Source organism: Pleurodeles waltl, chromosome 9 (genome assembly GCF_031143425.1).
Source record: "Pleurodeles waltl isolate 20211129_DDA chromosome 9, aPleWal1.hap1.20221129, whole genome shotgun sequence".
Taxonomy (NCBI): domain Eukaryota; kingdom Metazoa; phylum Chordata; class Amphibia; order Caudata; family Salamandridae; genus Pleurodeles; species Pleurodeles waltl.
The window spans coordinates 810,465,612-810,487,483 of record NC_090448.1 but is presented as its reverse complement, the minus strand read 5'-3'; positions in this window follow the sequence as shown (position 1 = coordinate 810,487,483).

Genomic DNA, 21,872 nt, shown 5'->3' with positions numbered 1-21,872 from the left:
TCAGGAGGGAGATTAGATACACTAGACTCTCCTACCATTCCCCCTATTGACCCTATGTTTAACTCCACCCTGATGATTGGTGCCACCTAAATTCGTTCCCTCATGACTGGAGTTAAATTGGGCTGCCAACCTGGGGATCTGGAAGAGCCAGATTTGAGGTAGCGTTGGCTACGGAGACATGAGCATGAGATCCTAATTTGTTACTAGTTGCCACTGAAGCCGGGACTGGACATGGCAGAGAGGGCATTGTGCGTGGTAATTGACCCAAGTCAGTGAATGGCAAAGAAGGTACTCAGTGAAGAGGAGGTTTTGACACAGGTTCATAATTCAATGGTTTGGCAAGGTTCCCTGGTGCTTCTTCAAGAGCAGATAACCGATCTGGAACTGGTCTCAATCTTTTCCCAAGCTCCTCTGAAAACGTCTCGATGAATGGGGAAAATGTACCTTCAGGGCAGGCCTTGTTGGCCCCTTTTTGTAATTTGTTGTTAAGTGTCTGTTGTGATACAAGGGCGCTTGGTCTTTGTGATTTTTTTTCTACCTGTTTCCTCTTCCCTCTCAAGTCCAAAGTAGCTGGCTGGTGGACTGTTAGATCAACCTCTTGAGTTGAGAGAGCTTCAGTGGCAGAGGGAGGCAACCCCTATGATGCATTAACCTGAATTATTGGTTGCAACTGTGTGGGCACCTCACTGCATAAATCCATGGATTGGTGGGGAAACAGAGCCTAAGCCCATCTGGATAGGAGGTAAGACAGAAAGGCGCCTCTCAGCAGACTCAATTTCCTTTTACAGTGCACAAACTGCCTTCTGTAAGATCCCATTCAGTGTTTGTTGGACATCGACTTGTCAGCTGTTACTAAAAGTTTACGCTTCCCCATTTCAACCAACAGGTTCTCTGAGGTCCCCAAGGTCACAGCCCTAGTCAATTATCATACCCTGGCCAGCCACATCTTGGAAGAGAGATAATTTAGGCAAGGTTTAGACAAAGTTCCAGAGTCACTTACTAGGATGACCTGGCTGGTTGTAGTTGAAAAGGGAGTGGCCAAGCCCAGGCTCATTCGGGCGATGACTGGCAAAGATGGGCCCGCTCCTGCACCTCAGGTCAGCGCCTCTGGGTGCTTTGCTGTCATCAGCAGCCTTGGCCCAAGGTGCTGGTGGGGGTTGGAGTCCCTCTGAACCCCAAAGTCACAATTCCACACCTCATCTTGTGCCGCGGGTCAAGTGCCTCCTTTTAAAGTGCCTCTGGGTGCTTGGCTGCCATCAGTGACCTCCACCATAGGTGCTTGTGGAGGTTGGAGGCCCTCTCCACCTCAAAGCCACAATGTGTCCCCACAATGGGCTGTGTCCATATTTACCTTTATGGCAGATAGAAAGACATTTGAAAACAGAACTTTATCCAATAGGCCCAAGGTGGTGCTTCAACTAGTGAAAAGTATGCACACAGAGTGAAAGGCCTATCAACACCATAGCTGGCACATTCTAAATGTATTTGAATTTTGTGATTCAATTGTGAAATAGTGAGGAAAAGTGAATCATCATAGTCTAGCGGAGAGCTCACAATGGCCTGAAGTACCCTTTAGTTATGATTAGATGGAATAAAAGGTAAGATATTTTTTAAGAAGTTTGGTAAAATAAAAACAGGAAGATGTCCACTTTGAAATTTGACTTGAACTGTTGAAGTTGAGATTTTTATGGAAGATAAACCTAAGTTCCGGACTGAGAGTACAGCAACTGAGCTGGCATCTCAGGCATGAGGTCACCAGGTCCATGCCCAGGCAGATGATGGTCCTTCCACAAATAACACCTGTGAGAAATTAGGTTGTTGGTAGACTGGGGTGTGAGTCCTGGTCAAGCAACAGCCACAATCCCTTGCATGGTGAACCTCAAAATGTCACCTATTTAACCTGTGCTTAACCCTGGGTAGCCTGCACAAAAAGCAGTCAGGCTACATTTAAAGCAATGTGTTAAGTATTTATGCAGTACACAAACAGAAACATAGTGAAAACACAACACAATAAAAATCCCAAACCAGTTTAGAAACATAGAGATAATTTAATAAAGTATTTGACACCAGAACCATGAGACTCAAGTTAGTAGAACCAGAGTTCTGATTTTTAAAAGTGTAAGGTTCAAAATAGCAAGCCCTCAGTTTTTTTTAAATTGGCCACCTGAGCACATTTAGCACCACAACCAAGGATCCAGAAATCGATGGAGGCCTCTTGAGGGTTCAAGACTCACTCATGCTGGCTACAGATGCAGGTTTAAGATGCCTGGAGCCTGTTATGTCGCTGTGGCTCAGAACATGAGACCAGCTAAACTAGCCCTTGGAGTCACTTCTGGAGTACTGGGTGCATGTGGGTGTGATGCAGAGGTTTACAGAAGGGCTAGTTTCTGAAAGTTCCAAGCAGGCTCCAGGCAGCAAAGCAGTCTTTCCGGGTGCAGCAGCAGAGTGCATAGTAGGTCACAGCAGTAGGCAGTCCTCAGAGTCGTTCCACAGGTCCAGTGGTAACCTGAAGAGTGGGTCTAAGAACCCTCTTCATATACCCTGGTACCCTGCTCCTAGAAGTTGAAAGAAGTTTCCATAAGGGTTCTCTGAAGTTCCAGGAGTTTCCTGCCTCTCCTGCCCTGGCTCCTAGCTGGCTGCACTCACAATACTGGGTCATTAGGCCTATTGTGTGGTGGCAGAGTTCAAACTATTCAGCTGCATGTGGGGTTGTGTTTAGCTTCGCCCCATCAAGTCAGTTATTGGCCCATTCAGGCTCTGCTAATCCCACTATTGTGTGACTGATGGTCTGGGGGTGAATTCACAAAGTCTCAACTGTCAGTTACACCCAGTCATGTGACCTGAGGCAGGCTACAGGCACAGAGGGCTAAGAGGAGGAAAATGCCAACTTTTTAAAAATGTTTTTTTATGTGAGTTACCATTGGCCCCTCTTCATTGCTGTCTTCAGTTCATGAGGAATGTAATTGGTTCTGTTGCCATTGTGCTTTTTTTAATAGATTGCAAATACAAATGGACTCCTTCAGCAAAATATCTGTAAGTCACCAAGTGAAATGCGTTGCTGTTAAACACATCTTTGTATACTTTGGTGCCCATTATTTTTAATGTTATTTTTGGATTTTTCTTTATTTTCTTTTTACAGTGTCTATCAGTTCTGTGTCTTGATAAGGACCCTTGAATTGTTGTAGAGTTTGAAACCCATCAACTCTCACACTATAGAGTGCTATTGAACGACTGGATGGGCACACAGGGATTATTGAGTTTAAATTTGATATAGACATTATCCCTGACGATTGCTAATTTTTAAACTTTGTTGTGTTGCTCCCTTTGGTGTTCCCTCATTTAGTAGGGGCCGTGAATTAAATCCGATAAAAGCCCCTAACGATGTAATCAACAACTACAGTATGATGTATGTTGCAAAATACATTCAGGATACCCTGCTTGAGTCATGTAGTCTTGAATATAAAGTAATATTAGTGTAAAGGTTTGGGAAGTATTGGCACCTTCTCTGTTGCCTGATTTTTGTGGCTTAGCCTTGCTGATTCTGAAACGAGCCAAAATCCCCTTGTGTTAAATGTTTTCAAAAGTGGCATTTTCAAGCTTGTCATAATAAATCCAACTTTACTGCTAAATAAGGCTCGTCATTATAAGTTCATAGACACCAAACATGATATATCTACCACCTCTGGTTTAGGAATTACAACTTTTTAAATATAACAAGGACTCCCCAATGTTATTATTTGGGTGGGGTGGGCCCACAGTGGTGAAAACATGAATGAAGTTTTTCAGTACTAAAACATGTAAAACTAAAAAGTACATGTCCTATTTATTTACGTACACAACATTCTGCCCTATGGGCTACCTAGGGCCTACCTTAGGGGTGACATATGTAATGAAAGGGGAGTTTAAGGCTTGGCAAAGGGCTTTGAATACCAAGTCGACATGGCAGTGGGACACTGCCTTCAGGCTGCCATGAGAGGCCTGGGACATGTTCTAAAGTGCTACTTAAGTGGGTGGCGCAATAAGTGCTGCAGGCCTTCTAGTAGCATTTAATTTACAGGCCCTGGGTATATGGTATACCACTTTACTAGGGATTTATAAATACATTAAATATGCCAATCAGATGTTAGCCAATTTTATCATGTTTAATGGAGTGAGCACAAGTACTCTAGCACTGGTTAGCCGTTTTAAAGTGCATAGAGTCCTAAAGTCAACAAAAACAAACTCTGGAAAATAGAAGCGGTGAAGCCAAAAGCTTGGTGAAGACCACTATAAGGCTGATGGGTCTAACGTGGGCTTATGTCTGTGCCTCTATTAAGACCAAATTCCTCTATTTGTTCAACTTTAGTGTGTAACCTGCCAGTGCATTTGGTGATATTGCAAATCCCAATATGACCTCTACATTGACCAGACTTCATTCATTCATTTTCATCCATGGAAGCTGAGAAAATAAACTAGATCTCTTTTTGAGACGGGGACATAGTCCTTGGAGAGTTGATGAAGATGGTATACCAGCTGCATGCCAAGAATGCTATCTTCACAGGCTAATGCATTGTCACTCATTGAAAGGCCTAGATTCTGAAAGTAAGTTGTGCCTAGAAAAAATGCAAAGCAGTAATAGCTTACATTTCAATATTCAATTTTTCCTTGCAAGAATCTTTAGGCTTGCCACACGATCTGCTTGTCTAAAGATTAGGACCACACAGTCTCTTCTGGAAAGAAAATGTACCCATGAGATATGACATGCCATTAGCTTTACAAATTGTGTCACAGAGAAAGGGTCCTTTTATATTGCAGTTTGTTGAGTTATCAAATGATCTGTGTATCTTTCTAACCCTATCTTTATATGGCACTTTCACCAAAACCATGCTATAGGTAGTAGCCTGGGACAGCAGAAGATGAGTCTGCTTCTTGATGGTTGTATGCCTAAATGAAATAAATTAAAGTCCTTGTGAGCTCTCTTACTTGAATATTTACTAGCATATGCTGGTGGCAGTTATTCCATGCTGCACCAATACTTACTAATACTTACTATATCGTTGATTGGACCACAGGTGAGAACGCTGTTACCTAATAATCATTATTTGAAGGGTGAAACCATAACTCATAATTCACCTTTCAGTTCTTCTCTTTTTTTCTTTTTTAAATATGGCGCATTTGAATCACCCTGAAGCCCAGTGGTCTGCAAATCTGTATATTTGTGGCTGGGCCGTTTTGGCATGTATTCAGTCAAACATGCCAACTACACTTTTAAGCACCGCCCTGTTGATTGGCATAACGGATTATTACTTTGTGTTAAGAGATTATATCAACAAATTGTAACTGTTTCTGTCCTCCTTCGTCAATGGTACCTTAAAAAGCTGTATGTTTCTTTGCAGTAGGTGGTCTTCCCTTTTGCTCTTACTTTGCCCTCCAAACCAACAATATAACTGACCTTCCCTTTTAGAGTTCATGGGGTTTACTTAAAATACAAACCATGATTTGCACTAGAAAGTAACCCTAATCTAATGCAAAGTAGATGATTACTTGCTGTCAAGGATGCCAACCCATTCCCATGCACACACCTATGGATTTTGACGTATTATCCTACAGACTATGAAAGGTTGAAAGGTAGACAGGGCTTGAAGCCTTCTCAAAGCAGGCACAAAAGCTTACTTTTCTCTAACTACTTCCTACATTGCAAGTGCTTTGTATTGTAGAGTACACATACAATCTCAGAAATGTACTAAACTATGTCCAAGCATAGTATTTTGTTCTTGAGTGAAGACATCCTTCTAATACAAAATCCATGCTAGACATTACAGACAAAAATCAATTTAGCCAAAAATAGATGTGAAAGTTTAGCAGCGTCAATTTACAGGTGGTAAAGTAGTTAAGACGCCAAAACACTGGGGCCATAAATAGACCGAAAGGATGTTGGAAATGTAAACACATATAAATAAAATATTTTAATATAAAATATGGGTGGGGGGGTGACAGCTCACCCTGTGGGCATGCATAGTTTTAGGTCCCGCACTCCCGACAGAGCCCCCAACAGTTGGCTTAACTGCCTCCAAAAGGCTAGTCAAACATGAGGTCGGCCATTTCTGTCCCAGAATGGGTGAGGTTGCTGATGGGCACACGTTGTCCAGGTGTTCTACTGGCAGTAGCTTACTGAACCAATATTCCTTGATTTCTATTGGAAACGTTTGATACTTTTGACAAGGCTGTAATGGGTTATGAAAGTTGGAGCATGAAAGATAAGTAGATTGCCCTGACTCCTGTTGGTGTCCTCACATGCTCTGCAGCAGAATGGGGGATGAGACTCACCCTGTGGAAACATAGTCCGAGCCCCACCACTCCCGGCACAGCTCCTAATAGCTGGCGCATTTGTTTTCATTTAGCAGATTAAATAGCATGGGCCAAGCCCTATCATTTCCAGAGTCGGCCAGGCTACAGATATGCCGGCCATTGGCCAGGTTTTCACCTGCCAGCTTCTGGTTTAACATGCATGTCTTGTGTCCTGTGGAATATTCCTGCCACGTTTAATGAAGATGTGATGCCGGTGGGGCATGGTGCAGCATGAAGAACTCTAGTTTGATGGACTACAATGACATAAGCCCCACACATTGTGTAGTGGCTTCAGGTGGGTGAGTCACTGAATGCTCAAGCCATTCTCGAGCCTGAAGCCTGGCTGAGCTTGAGGCCTTGTTGGAACCTCGAGCTTATAACGAGCCAGGCTTTTATGTGGTTTCTGGCTTCCACTATCACCTTACATAGGATGTGGCATTACGGGCACAGCTACCAACTTTGGAATTGGGGAGCCGGTATTGGTTTAACACCCTGTGGTTCTGATAAAATCAGTTAATCTCCTTGTACCGAAAAAAAAGTAGCCTTGTGTAATGTAATTGGCGCTCTTGAAATGTGCTCAAGTACTATCAGGTCGAGCTTGTGTTTTATAAAAATTGCAAAAAAAATCAACCATCAACATAAAATGGAGAAACAAACAGATACCCATTTAGTGGCAAAGTGAAATTAGAAAAGCTGGATAAATCGCAGCTTCCTCTACTTAAATTGTGTGATCTTAGGCAAATATTTTATTTCACCAAAACTCCTTTTTCTTGAAAATCGTGTATGAAAGCAGTTTCAAATATGTGAGTTCAATATAGCAATTGTACAAAAACCCATTGTGTTTAATCTAAGGGATAGTTGCTCTATAATAATCTGGACCATATACTGGGTTAACATGACATCTGTCTTGCCTCTTTGTTAACTAATGCCACTGTTACTAGTATGGAATTGAGGGCAGGAATGGTTCTAAGTTCAGTTTTAATAAGTACTACTCAGTGTTGTGCTACTTTGTTATGTTTTAATGTCAAGGCTACCACATTTTAAAGAAATATACTTTTTTGAGTTTCAAGCAGGTTATGGATGTTATTTACAAGCCCCTTGTGCCGTTGGTGCATCACTTTTTCCCAATATAAAAGTGACACACCGGTGGTGAAGGGTTTGTAAATAAGCCCCTATATTTTATGTGATGTTTCCGGCATGGCTCATACATGGGCGATAGGAGCTAAGCAAACCTTCCGCTCCGGCTTGGATTTCTCTAATAATTTGTTGGCTTGCCCACCTCTAGTAGTGGTTCTCCGGCTTTCCACTTGTTCCTTAAATTCAGTGCCCTGTTGACAGTCCCTGTCATGTTATGTAGATTTGTAAAGTGCACTATCACCCTGAAGGGTATCCTGAGGCTGAGCAAGTGTGAGTCTAGGCATACTTAGGGTTTTGTGGGACTACTTGAAAGATTTTAAGAAGTGAGCGGCTCTTATATGTAACAGCATGTCATTCCATGCTTTGGAAGTGATGTAGAATAAGGCTGAACTGCCGGATCTGGTTTTCTGTATGCATGGGATTTGTGCAAGTATGAGTCGGATGAGCGGAGGTGTCTGGAAGATGTGTGAAAGCAGATGCAATTGTTGATGCGCTGGGCCAGTGTTTTGTAGTAGTGCTTTGAAAGTGTGGGTGAGGATTATGAATTGTGCTCGTTTGTGAATGGGAAGCCAGTGGAGTTCCTTCAGGTGTGGTGTGATGTGATGTGAGTGCAGAGTGGAAGGTTGAAAGTGATTCTAGCTGCTGAGTTCGGAATGGTCTTCAGCCTTCTCATGAGTTTATTTTTTGTTGATCCCAGCATAGAGGGTGTTCCCGTAGTCCTGCTTGCTTGTGACCAGGGCATGCGTGATGTTTTTCCAGGTGTCTACTGAGAGCCATTTGATCTTCCACTGCAACTTCAGGGTATGGAAGCATGAGGCATTGGGGGATGGAAGCATGAGACTGTGGCAGCACTGACTTGGGCGGTTAAGTCAAGTTTACTGGTGATGATGATTCTGAGGTTCTTGGCATGGGTGGTGGATGCTGGTCCTATCTCTCTGGGTTACCAGGTGGAGTTCCACTGTGATGTGCTCTTCACAAAGATCACAATGTTGGTCTTGTTGGTTCAGCTTTAGACAGTTGGTCCTCATCCAGTGGGCGATTTCAGTCATGCAGGAATTGAACTTGGTCCAGGTACTGGGTTTGTGCCAGTGAGGGAAAGAATGACGTGCACGCCATCGGCATAGGAGGATGTTGATATTGTGAGAACAGATGGTGCTTGCTAGTGGGATTAAGTATACATTTAAGAAGGCCGGGATCAGGGAGGATCCTTGCAGAACCCGGCAGAGGAGGTGTGACGGGCGCCGGGAAAACAAGTACCGGGGGAAACAGGAAAGTACCCCGGGGGCACCCACTGGAGTTGGTACTCGCCCCGTCACAGGAGGTCACATGCATCTGAGGTGCACGGTGCCAGACTGACTATTCCTTCCAGTCAGGAAGGAGAAGATCCTATGCAGTGCTTGTCCTTGAATTCCAGTGTGTCTAGGTGTTGGGTGAAGATGTGGCAGGAGACTATAACAAATGCTGGAGAGAGGCTTAGGAGGATGACAGCTCCTGTGTCTCTGTGGTAGCGATGAGGGCAGTTTCCATGATGTAGTTGGGTCTGAAACCACACTGAGTGGTGTTGAGGAGTTTGATGTTGTTGAGGTATTGGAGAGGTGCCTGTTGATAATTTTCTGTAAGACCTTGGCCAGGAATGGCAGTAGGGAGATTGGTCTACAGCTGGCCAACGTTGAAGGATCCGCACAGGACTTCTTTAGCAAAGGGAGGCCAAATGCATGTTTCCAAGTATCTGGGAAGGTCACGGAATAGGTGGAGGCAGTCAGATGGGTCGCAGTGTGGTGCTGATGGGTCTCAGTCCTCTGGAGTAGGCATGGTATGGGCAGGGGTCCAACAGGGCCTCTGAGTGGATGATCACATGGTGGGAGCAGTATCTTCTGGGGTGATGACAGGCCATGTGGTTAGCAATGTTTCTTCGGATAAGATCAGGAGTCATTTGGCAAGCTCTGTTGAGTCCGGTTGTAGACTGAAGTTTCTGTAAATACTGTTGTTGCTAAAGAATTGAGAGGGACTGTTGCAGAGGTTGTACAAGGGAGTTATTGAGCTGGAGGAAGCCGATGGTGAGGTGAAATCTTCACAGTGGTGAAGATTTCTTTGCTCCTGTTGATGCTGGCATCAGTGCCGTCTGTCAGAACAGTGTGTTTCGTGATCCGCATCATTTGGTGGTCGCGCCTCACGGTGGATTTGAACATTCATTGTTCTGGCTTATTCTCCATTTGTGCTCTTGTTGGTTGCAGTGGTGTTTCATCAGTCTGAGTTCCTCCATGTTGTTTTTGAAGGGGGTCCAGGGAGTTGGTGCAGGAGGTAATCCAATTGCTGAAATCGGTGAGTGTTGAGCAGTGTTCCAACCCTCATCAGTGATGCTGTTGCAGTTTCGGCAGGCTGGTCTGGCAGTGGGCATGTGTGCTGGGTTGGGACAGGGATGCTGAACTTGACAAGGGTGTGGTCTGCCCAGGGAACTGGTGTGGGGTTGTCAATTTGGCTGTTGCCAAAGTTGGTGAAAATAGGGTAAAGGAGGTGTCTGGCAATATGTGTAGACCCCTTTTCTTGGATGTGTGAGGCCCAGGCTTCTGAGGTCTTCAATGAAGGCTCTTCAGTTTGGTCAACGTGGCCTTCCAGGTAGAATTTCAGGCCTTCAGGTCTTGAAGTACGATGTAATTGCTACCATTGAGGACAAGTGGTGCAATGACTTGCATGATGATGTTGGTGAAGTTGGTGCATGATCCCGGTGGTCTGCAGATGAAAGTGTCACTTAGACTAAAGTTGGCTGTGACGTGGAGCTTGAACGACAGGTTTTCCATGTTGCTTGATTGTGTGGCGGTGGATGTGGTGCAGTTGATGGTACCTTTGAAGTGCCTGGTGTATATGAAGGATTCTGGTGACTGAAGTCACCTACTGGCCTATAGTACTTGGTTTGAGTCACCTACTGGCTTATAGTAATATCTCATGTTTTGCAGCAGTTCACATAAGAAAGTCATCATTTGATCATTAATCTTGTTTGTCAAGAAGGGTACTGACAGGCGCATCTCAAATCCACTTCAAGTATGTGTTTAGGAAAAGGTAGTGAGAGGAAAGTCTGTGGGAATAAAATTGTGAATAGAAAGAGACTGACAGGGGATTTTGAGGATAATGCAAAAAACAACAACAATCTATTAGCATGGGGGAGTGATGGTGACAGCTCATTGGGAGAGTGGAATGGTTCATTAAACAGCTTTGGTAACAAAAAGGGAGCTGGCATTTTGTTCAAAGTATGCATTTAGTCTTGGAAAGGAGAGGAAAATCAGCGCATAAATGAAGTGAGGATTCGGAAGGATGTTGGGAAACGGGGCTAGTGAGGGGACTGAACCTTACTCTAAAATGGCATGGGGTATGAAGAGGAGAAGGAGAAAATGGAGGCATGAGGTGAGACAGGTTGAATGTGTTCTGCTGAAATTGGAGAGAGGGTGTAGAAAGATTGTGAGAGATAGTTACAGTTGGCAGGGATGGGAGAGAGAAGAAGGAAGTGAATAATTTGAGAAACTAGAAAGGATCAATGAAGGGAGTAAATATGGAAGAGAGCCTGGTGGGAGGGGGAGTTGTGGTCAGTACTGAAATGGGAGAAAATGACATATAAGGGAAACGGGTAAGCAGTGGGATGCGAAGCGGTAATTAGAAGGTGGAAGGCTGGATTAACAGGGTTGCACATTGTAAGGAGCCACTCAGTACCCATGGGAAACAGAGTCTTGAAGTGATGACAAGGACTGTGAACCAGAAAGGAAGTTAGGGTTAGGTCCACACATTCTGATGCTGAAAGCCTCACTTCAAATATTTTCTAAGCAGTAACCAATGGATCCGATAAATTACCTGAAAACTGTACAATAAGTAGAGTTTGCATGAATGACTGCTTGGCTACATGTTAGGGAATGCTCACTAATAACACTGACACCGCCTACCCTGCGCAGGTCCTAAGAAGCCAGAGGAGTTGAGGCTCAAAGTGAGTATCTGGTCAATATCTGCCTGCTCTGGTTAACATAATCATGGACAGTGCAGGAGACACATCAGGATATGGTCAATGTAATTTGCAGTTAAAATGACGACGAGAATTTGACACACTCATGATGCGGTCATATTGTCACAGTTATGACAAATACTCCTTTTATCATGGTTATATTTTTTTCATTTCTTTCTCCCTGTGGAGGTCTTGCTTTCTCCCTTTGTAAATAGCTCTGTCAAACCTTTCCATTGTGTTGATCAAACTTCTATTTTATTTAAACTCGGACTGATTTTATTTCAAGCTTTTTTGGGCTTCCCCAGTCTATCTTCTTGCTTCCTTTGACCCCGCTCTCTTTCCCATGGAATATTCTGCTAATATGCCCTTTGTCTCATGCAGCTCTGAATCCTGGCTTTTACTCCATTGTGTCCCGTTTTGTATGCTCTACACGGTTACGTTGCTCCCTATGCACCCTTCTGATGCGGTGTTTCATTGCCCATTGGTCTGGTCTCTCATTTTTGCACATGGTCTGTTCTGTTGATCACACACCGACCTCTTCCCTGGATGCTGTCTCATTGCTTTAACCACTTCCTTATGCTATGTTAGTCCGTTTGGCCCAGCTCCGTCCACTTTCTGCTGTTTCACTACATCCTACTCCAGCTCTTCTCCAAACTCCAATTCCTCATTATTTCCTCCAGTTTTCCTTGTTGTTCCTATCACTCCTTGCCCCCAAGTGTGTCCCAATGCACCTGTCTTCTCTGTACCCACATGTGTTCAGTGGCCCCTACATCCTCCATCTTGCAGTTCCCATTTGGTCAGCTTGTCCCTTATGTCCCGAAACCCTTGCCCCTTCTTCTAGCCCTGTGTGCCATTGATCCTAGCTTTTGCCATGTCCGATTGCCCCAAGCATCTAATGCTAAGCTTTACCCTCTTAAAACTTGCACTCCTCTGCATTGCTACGACTATGTCCTGCTGCTCACATTCCTCCGTCTGACCCTATTGCTCCCACTCCTCCCTCTTGTGTCGGTCAGTATCACTTCAAATTGCTGAAGCTCTATCTTCCCCCCAATCTCCTGCTTCTTCCTCTTGCTGGTGTTGTGTTCTACTGTCAAATGTTAAAGAGTCAATCTCTCTTCCAATTTCTGACCAAGTGCCAACTCCCTGTCTGCCCTAGAAATTCCACTGCATTAGTCTCTTTCATATGCACCTCTCAATCCTTATACTTGCCCCAGAACATCCTGCTGCTTCAGCTCATCCATCTTGCTGTCCGTGTGTCCCACTCGTCATGCCACTTTCCCCAGTGGTCTGAATCTTTGCATCCAAACTTAATTCATGCTTGCAGTGAGTCCCTTTGCAACAGTCTTGAGCACCCCGTGGTTCTTCAATTTGGAGGAGGAGTAGTAAAAAAAAAAAGAAGAGTCCTCTGAGTTTCCTGTACCAAGGCACTGCCCACTGGACTACCAACACCATAAGTGGCAGTGATCATCCCAGCTGCATGGGAAAATCTTCAGCACCCAGAGGCTCTTCAGTTGTTACATCTTGTCAATGGAGGAGAGCCTGGACACTATGAATATTATCCCTTGCACGAATACCCACAATCACTGAGCAACGAATGGCATAAATAACTGTGATCATCCGTGCTGAGTGAGTCATGCCTGACTGAGGTCTGGGTAAGGTCTGTGCCAAGGGCAGGCCCCTGTGAGCTGCCAGAGCCTTCGAGGGCTGTGCTGGGTCACCACTCTTCGCTCTTTAATCAAGTTGTTTCCTTTTTCTATGGGCTTTCCTGAGGTATGATAAAGTGTTTTTGTACATTTTTAATATTTTTCACTGAATAAAATATTTCTTTTAGTGTGCTAGTTTTCATATGGAGCTAACTGAAGCAGTCAGAGTGTAGGATCCTTGAACTCAGTGTGGCACTTAATCAAACCCATTTTTGCCTCCAAGGTCTTGAATGAAGCCAGTGTTATATTAATGGAGGGGTGAATCGATCGGAGTCCTTGTCTGTCTATGGTGCTGCAAACACTGTGAACTGCAATGTGGTTTAACTTGTGTGTTAACACTACACTGACTTTAAAATACATTTCGATTAAGTGACTGAACTTACAAAGCATGGTTTCTCACTTTCATTACTTCCACCTCCTGCCGTTGCAGAGGAGTTTTATCACTTTGATCTCTCTAATGTGCTGAAGGTACAGTCCTCTGGAACGTCGTCTAACTTGGAGCTAGCACCACATTGTGTTATGTCTCGTTATGATTGACTAGATTTACAGAGCATGGTTTCATCGCTTAGGCCCCGCTTTAGAATTTGGTGGCAGGGGTAGTCCATCTCAACGGAGTACCCTCTGCTAAAGTACAGTTCTGCCTGCCTCATGCAGGGTCGGGCGCACCTTCAGTATGTCAGCAGCAGAGAGTACTCCATCTCCTTTCCCAACATGCACCTCCAATTGGCAAGCACAACAAGGGCCGCAGAGGTTTTGCCATTTGTCCGCCCAACCTATTTTAGTGGGCAAACAAATTGCATGTTTACATTGCCTTTCACTGCCAGGTTGAACCTAACGGTAAGGGGCAGTTAAAAACTGCGGAATAACCACCACGCAATGGGAGAAAACTCCTGTAGAAAGAGGGCCTTTTTTTATTTCCAAAAAAACAAAATCCTGCTTCAGGATTGTGTTTTTGAAAATACAACATTTTTTGCAATTTTGACGGACAGCTCTGTCATGTTGACTGAGCCGTTCATCAAACGTTGAAACCATTTAGAGGAACTGCCTTGATGGTGGTTCCTGGAAATACAAAAGATGTCCCCTTTGCTGGCAGACATCTCTAAATTTAGCATGTCTGGAGTAAAGTACTCCGCCCGCCAATGTCTCAATCAGGCCCTTGGTCTTTTGCTTCTCCTACTTTAAAAGTTGTTATATCAGGTTTGCAGGAATGTGGTGTTTTTGTTTCCAATGAGAAATTAACAAACTGTGCAACAAATCTGAGTCCCTGTCTTTTCTTTTATGCTGGAGGCATGGCCCCCTGGAACGTGATTTATCTTGTGAGATAGCACTACATTGATTTGAAGCTGCATTATGATTAACTGACTGGACCAACACTTCATGTTTTCGCATATTAGTCCTTTGCTTCTCCTGTTTGAAAAGTGTTCTACCGCTTAGCTCAAACTGAATAAACTGTGCACCCTGAGTCCCAGTTGGTTTAACTTAAGAGCTACCCCCAGACTGTTTCTAAGCCACACTGTGATTAATTTAATGGATTTTCAGCGCATGGTTTCTCATTAGTCTACGGTTTCTCCTATTTCAAAGGTTTGATTATATTTGTATAACTTTTAGTGTTTTATCTATGTTTCCAATGAAACTCAATAAATGAATTAGTTGGTGAAGAGAAAAGCAGGAGTGCCTGTCAACATCTATCCCATTGCTCCTACACCTCTCCCCTCTAAGTCTATTCTATTGCACATTGCTCTTGTCCCTAACTCTTAGCTCTTGTGGGTCCTCCGTTAAGCTATGTCTCTTGCTGCAAGTATCCTGCACTGCTCCTGTCCCTTTCTCTTTTCCCTGCTTTGTCTTTTGCTCCTACACCTCCCTCTTGCCCCTTCTGTCCATTGTTGTCACCCCCAGGCTCTTTGGTGCTCCTACCCTTCAATCTTTTCTCCCTCTGTGCCTTATTAGTCCCATCCCACCTTCCTCCAGCTCCCACACTGCCCTCATATTCATGGGGTGTTTCACTGCTCGTCTCTCCCTCAATCCTTCTGTGTCCCCATGCTCCTGCACTTCTCTCTCACGCTGATGTTTCTCGCTACTCCCACCATTTTCTCTAATCCTCAGTATATCACTTTTCTCCTTCTTCTCCCCCTTGAATCTGGTGTGCCGCATCGCCTGCTTCTTCAACTCCTCTCCCATTTGAAGCTAGTAACTTGCTAGTCTAGTTCTTAACTTATCTCTTGCAATTGCAGCTTCTCCCACTTATCCCTAGTCTAGCTTGACGATCCGCCCCATTCCTCTTTTTCCCTGGCGGTCTGTGTTAAAGCAGCGGTACTACTGCCAATAGGGCGGCGGTAACAGAAATCGGATCACAACCATGGCGTAAACTGCCAACACATACAGCCACTTTAACACTCCAACCGCCTCGGAGTTAGCAACAAACACCACTGCGGTAACCGCCAACAGACAGGCGGAAGCCAATTTACCACCCACCTCATTACAACCCGCCCATCCTCCAGCTTTTCCGGGGCGGCACCAATGCCATCAAAAGCACAGCAGAAACAGTACTTGAAAGGGAAACCACTCACCTCTCGACAACCAAGGAAGAACCAGGACGCCATGAAGCCCAAACTACAGGTGTTACCCATGCTGGTGTATCTTCTCATCTACCAGGAGTACCAATGGCGGCGGCGACAACCACGGTGAGTACTGCACCTAGCACATAGGGGAGGGGGGAGGAAAAAGACAGTGACACACACACACACACACACACACACACACACACACACTACACCCCCCACCCCCCACCCCCATACACACAAACACATGCATCAACATTACGTATACACCTAGTAACCCTCTGGAAGAACGCAAGGACAAAAAGAATGGAGACAAATGAGGGTTATATTAGAAATAGTCAGATATAAGTTATAAATTCAAAAACAGTATTTACAAAATATACAAAATGTACAAAAGGCAGTACATTGTCCACTTAAAATGTCTGTGGGCCACTGGGCCAAAACTCATAGGCCAAGCCCACACTTGACTCCTGCCTCAATATGGAGAGAACAGTGCAGGGGCATCAGGTCGAAAACACACAGGCAGTTCAGGGGGACGAGGAAAGGGGGGCACCACTGCAGGAAGAAGAGACAACACTACTGCTCCTGGAGGGGGCTTCATGCCCACAGCGATGTCCTGGGGAGTGCAAGGCCACAGTCTCTCAAGTGGATGGTTTGCCCACTGCTTGCCCCTGGGGAGTGCAAAGCCAAAGTCTCTCTAGTGGGTGGTTTGCCCACTGCTTGCTCCTGGGGAGTGCAAAGCCACAGTCTGTCTAGTGGGTGGTTTTCCCACTGCTTGCTCCTGGGGAGTGCAAAGCCACAGTCTCTAGTGGGTGATTTGCCCACTGCCTGGTCCTGGGGAGTGCAAAGCCACAGTCTCTCTAGTGGTTGGTTTGCCCACTGCTTAGTCCTTGGGAGTGCAAGGCCACAGTCACTCAAGTCGGTGGTTTGCCCACTGCTTGCTCCTGTGGAGTGCAAAGCCACAGTCTCTCACGTGGATGCCTTTCTCCACTGGTTCTGGAGGGGGCTTTGTGCCCAGTGTGCTTCATCCTGCCAAGGATAGGGTGAGTGGATGCCTTTCTCTGCTGGTTCTGGAGGGGGCTCTGTGCCAAGTGATGCAGCACTTGGGGAGTGGCAGTTCACAGTCCCTCACCTGGGTGTTTGCGGCGGTGCAGTTGGCATTTCTGCGGCAGTGCTGCTGTCAGTGCTGACCGCGGTGCATGTGGCGGTGCTGGCGGTTGTGCTGGTATTCACAAGGCCTTCACCTGCAGGCTCGGATGGCTTAAGTGCCTTGGCTGGTGTTTTGTGCCCCTTCCTGCCCTTGGCAGCTGGTGGTGTCACCTTGGGTCTGGCAGCTGGAGTCTTTGAGGTGGCCTTGCAGGGTGGTTGTGGCTCCTTCCCCTTGCTAGATGCTGTCCCCTTCTTCACCTTGCCAGGTGGCGGAATGGTCTTTGCCTTGGCAGGGGTTGGTGGCACACTGGCTGGGCTGACGGGTGCCCCTTTGAGCCGCGGACAGCTGGAGGAACCACAGCAGACGTGGACCTGGTGGCTGAGATGCTGGGCTTGGTTTTGGCCACCCTGGCCCGAGGGGAAGGACAGAGGGGGAGGGGTAGGGAAGAGGTCAATGTTTGCCAGGAAAAGCTTCATAGGGACATTGGGGCGGGAAGAGGAAGATGGTTTGGGAGTGGAGGATGAGGGAGTGGTTGTGGGAGGTGTCAGTCTGCTGTGTTTGGGTGCAGGTGCATGAGGTGGATGCTCTTGTGAGGTGGATTGCTGTTGGGTGGGTGTGTGCTTGCGTTTGTGTACTTAGGGAGGAAGGGGTCACAGACACAGTGGGAGAGGACACAGGGGACGTGTGCATGGATGTGGGGGTGGTGATTGCCAGTGAGGGGAGTGCAGTTATGGGTGTGCTGGTGATGGAGGTAGTGGATGAGGATGTAGTGCATGCAGGTGTGAATGGAGACGCTACTGGGAGGGAGGTCAAGGAGGAGGAGGGGGACACAGTGGAGGCAGTGGATGTTTGTGTGTCTGCATGGGGATGGTGCTTGTGTGAGTGCCTGTGAGATGAAGGGTGGTGCTTGTGTTTGCCAGAGCCACTTCTGTATGTTGATTTGGGTGAATGCTTGTCTGAAGATGTGCTTGGGATAGGCTGGGGTTGAGTGGATTGGTACTGGGTAGAGGAAGTTGGAGGGTGGAGGGGGGAGGCTAGCGACAGGGACAATGGCTGCCATCAGTGCAGAGGCCAGAGCCTGAAATGCTCTCTGTTGGGCCGCCACACCAGAATGAATGCTCTCCAGGTATGAATTTGTTTGTTGCAAATGCCTCTCAACACCCTGGATGGCATTCAGAATGGTTGACTGCCCAACAGTGAGGGATCTCATGAGGTCAATAGCCTCCTCACTGAGGGCAGCAGGGCTGACTGGGGCAGGGCCTGAGGTGCCTGGGGCGAAGGAGATGCCCACCCGTCTGGGTGAGCGGGCATGGGAAACACACTGAGGGGCTGCTGGGAGGGCAGTGCTGGTGGTGGGGGGGGTGGCGGCTGTACCTGTTGTTGGGGTGGGCACAGAGGTGCCTGGGAGCTTCCTTCGAAGGAGGAGTCGCTGTCTGTAGTGTCCCCTCCTGTCTCTGTCGTGATGCTCCCGTCGCCCTCCATTCCACTGGTGCCCTCATCCTTGGTGGATTCGGCCTCCTGGCCTATGTGGGATGCAGCTCCGTCCATCGCTGGTGCCTCTGCTCCTCCGCCAGATGATGCTAATTGCCACAAGGACAGGGTGACAAAACAAAAAGTGGGGGGAAGACAGGGGATAAATTTGGTCAATGCCAGCAACAACACTACCGTTGGCGTACACAACTCACAGGGAACAGCCCTATGCACTATTCCATGCACTACCAGTTACAATACTAGTCACCAGTCCATGGGGTACAAAGTCCAACGCCATCCGCTGCACACCTGAAACAACAGGGCCCTGACCAGTAGTAGATGCCCACTAACACTTTTGGGGTTGGAGTGCTTCAGAGCCTGCCCAACAAGTGACCTACCCTGGCATGTTCGCCCTGGCCTAGGGGCACCCACAATCCACATCCCCACCCAGGTAAAACCTTAACGCGCGCTAAGTAATGAATCTGAATTTGTACTCGCCCCCTTGTGGCTGCTGTGATGCCTTCAAGCGCCCATCCAACTCCGGATAGGCCACCGCTAGGATGCGGAACATCAGGGGGGTCAGGGTATGAAGGGCACCCCTTCCTCATTGGGAGGCCAGCCCCAGCTGGGCCTCCACTGTCTTTCTTGCCCAACGGCGCTGGTCCTACCACCGTTTGCGGCAGTGGGTGCTCCACCTGTCAAAGACCCCCAGGGTCCGCACCTCCTTGGCGAGGGCACGCCAAATACCCGTTTTCTGATGGGCACTGACCGGCAGGACAAATACAGCAGAAATGGGAATTAGTTAACCGTCCGAACCATCACACTCATGGCCCACCATATCCCTCCCATCCCCTGACGTACATACATTGACCACCATACATGCAGCACTCTGGCCAGGATGCCTCGGCCACCCCCTACATGTGGCTAACACACATAGCATTCCATACATTCATGGCCCACGCATCATGCTCACAGTGTACTCACCTATTTGCTGGAGGACCGTAGAGTAAGGTGTACTGGGGTAGGACCCCACCCACCAGTTTCTCCAACTCCTACGCAGTGAAGGCAGGGGCCCTTTTTCCCAGACACATGAGCCATTGTCACTTCCAGACTCAGGTCACCGCAGCACTTGCAGTGTAGGTCCTCTCCTGTTAAAGGTCAGGAAGCAAGTGAGTAAATAGATAGAAAATGGCGGTCATGTCCGCGGCGGTGCATACCGTCACCGCCGGCGTACATCGCCATTGGCTCCTGGAACCCACAGGGCCCAATGATAACCAATGCGAAGTTGCGCGGCGGTCATCGACCGCCTACCGCAATGGAGCACAACGCCAGCAGAATTACTTCATTTCCACTTGTCCCTCCTCACAGGTCAGGCAGCCGCCATTTCATGGGGGCACAGGCCATGGCACCTAACTGCTTCACAGCAGACATTGGCACAGCAACTGACTCTCGGATTCACATACTGGTTCTGTAAATGAAGAAGCGCATAATTATTGCAATAGATGTGTGAATATGACCCTCTGCTTACCGTTATCCTCCATAGGCTTCAACCGCTGAGGATGAATATGAGATGGAGACATCCTCCAGTGTACAGACCCCTGGTGGCCCTTGCGACAATGGAGGACAGACACATTATCCTAACATACAGACTTGATCGGGCCACAGTCCAAGAACTGTGTGCCCAATTGGAGCCAGACCTGATGTCAGCTATCCGCCAGCCCACAGGTATCCCCCCCTCTAGTGCAGGTCCTGTCAGTGCTCCATTTCCTGGCAAGTGGTTCCTTCCAAACAAGAGTGGCCATGGCATCAGGGATGTCTCAGCCAATGTTCTCCAACGTGTTGACCAGAGTGTTGTCAGCCCTGCTGAAACACATGCGCAGCTACATAGTATTCCCCCAGGTGGAGGATTTGGCCACAGTGAATGCTGACTTTTATGCCCTGACACATATCCCCAACACCATTGGTGCCGTTTATGGTACACATGTAGCATTTGTCAACCCCTCCCCCTCCGGAGAAATGAACAAGCGTTCAGGTGTAGAAAAAACTATGGCTCTCTGAATGTGCAGATGGTGTGTTTGGTGGACCAGTACATCTCCCATGTGAATGCCAAGTATCCTGCTCTGTGCATGACGCCTTTATCTTGAGGAATAGCAGCATCCCATATGTGATGGGCCAACTCCAGAGGCACCGTGTGTGGCTAATAGGTGAGCCCAAGGTCCCCACCCAGTATATGTTGGTGTCTGGGTATGGGGTTGTCCCTAAGAGTTGGTGTGTGTCTAACAGGTATCCCTCGATATTTGCAGGTGACTCTGGTTACCCCAACCTCTTATAGCTTCTGACCCCAGTGGGGAATGCCAGGACAAGATGGGCGAACAAGGAGGATAATTGAGAGAACCTTCGGCCTCCTGAAGGCAAGGTTCCGGTGCCTCCATCTGACAGGTGGATCCCTGTTCTACTCACCCGAGAAGGTGTGCCAGATCATCGTTGCATGTTGCACAACCTGGCCTTGAGACGCCAGGTGCCTTTTCTGTAGGACGGTGGGCCTGGAGGTGGTCTTGTGGCAGCAGTGGAGCCTGTGGACTGTGAGGAAGAGGAGGCAGAGAATGAGGATGTGGACAACGAAAGTGCTATCATACAGCAGTACTTCACTTATCATTTCAGTGTTCTGATGGACATTGGACATGGCCGTATGATTTCCCTATGTCTATGTCCAATTACTGTACCCTTTGGGATCTCTATTTTCAGATCTCTGTGTCCCACTCTGGCTCCTGGTGTGTTTACTGCTGCCCACTACAGGTACCAATGTACATATAACTGTACATATGAATTGAAATGTTTTCAGATTGTTGTATTAATACATATTCCAATCAGTTGACAGACTCTAGATTTGTATTTGTACCAAGGGTGTTTATTTAAGTGTTAATAAGTAGAGGGGGATGTGGAATGGGCTGGGGTGATGGTGGAGGATTGTCCACTCAGAGTCCAGTCTCTTGGTATCACAGGTGCATTGTCCAAGGGGGCATAGGACGGGGAGCAATGGCAGTTCAAGGTGGACAGGGTGACACAGTGGGACACAAGGGTGACAATCATGAGAGTCTCATTTCCTGGCGGGGTCTTGGCAATGTTCTCTGACTTCTGCCTGGATCGCAGGGACCGTTTGTGAGGTGGTTCTCCTTCTGCAGGGGGTGGGGTGCTAGTAGCCTGTTGTTCCAGTTGTGGGGCCTCCTGTTCACTAGCGCCGGCGGAGGTGGAGGGCTGTTCATCGCTGTGGCTAGTGTGAGGGGCCCTTTGTTGTGCCACTGCCTCCCTCATGGTGTTGGCCATGTCAACCAGCACCCCTGCAATAGTGAATAGGATGGTGTGGTTGTGTTTAAGGTCCTCCCTGATCCCCAGGTACTGTTCCTCCTGCAGCCGCTGGGTCTCCTGCAACTATCTGCAAGTATCTGGCCCAAGGTCAACTGGAAATGTTGGTATGCTCCCAGGATCCCTGCAAGTGCCTTGTGGAGAGTGGGGTCCCTGGGCCTATCCTTCCCCTGTCGCAC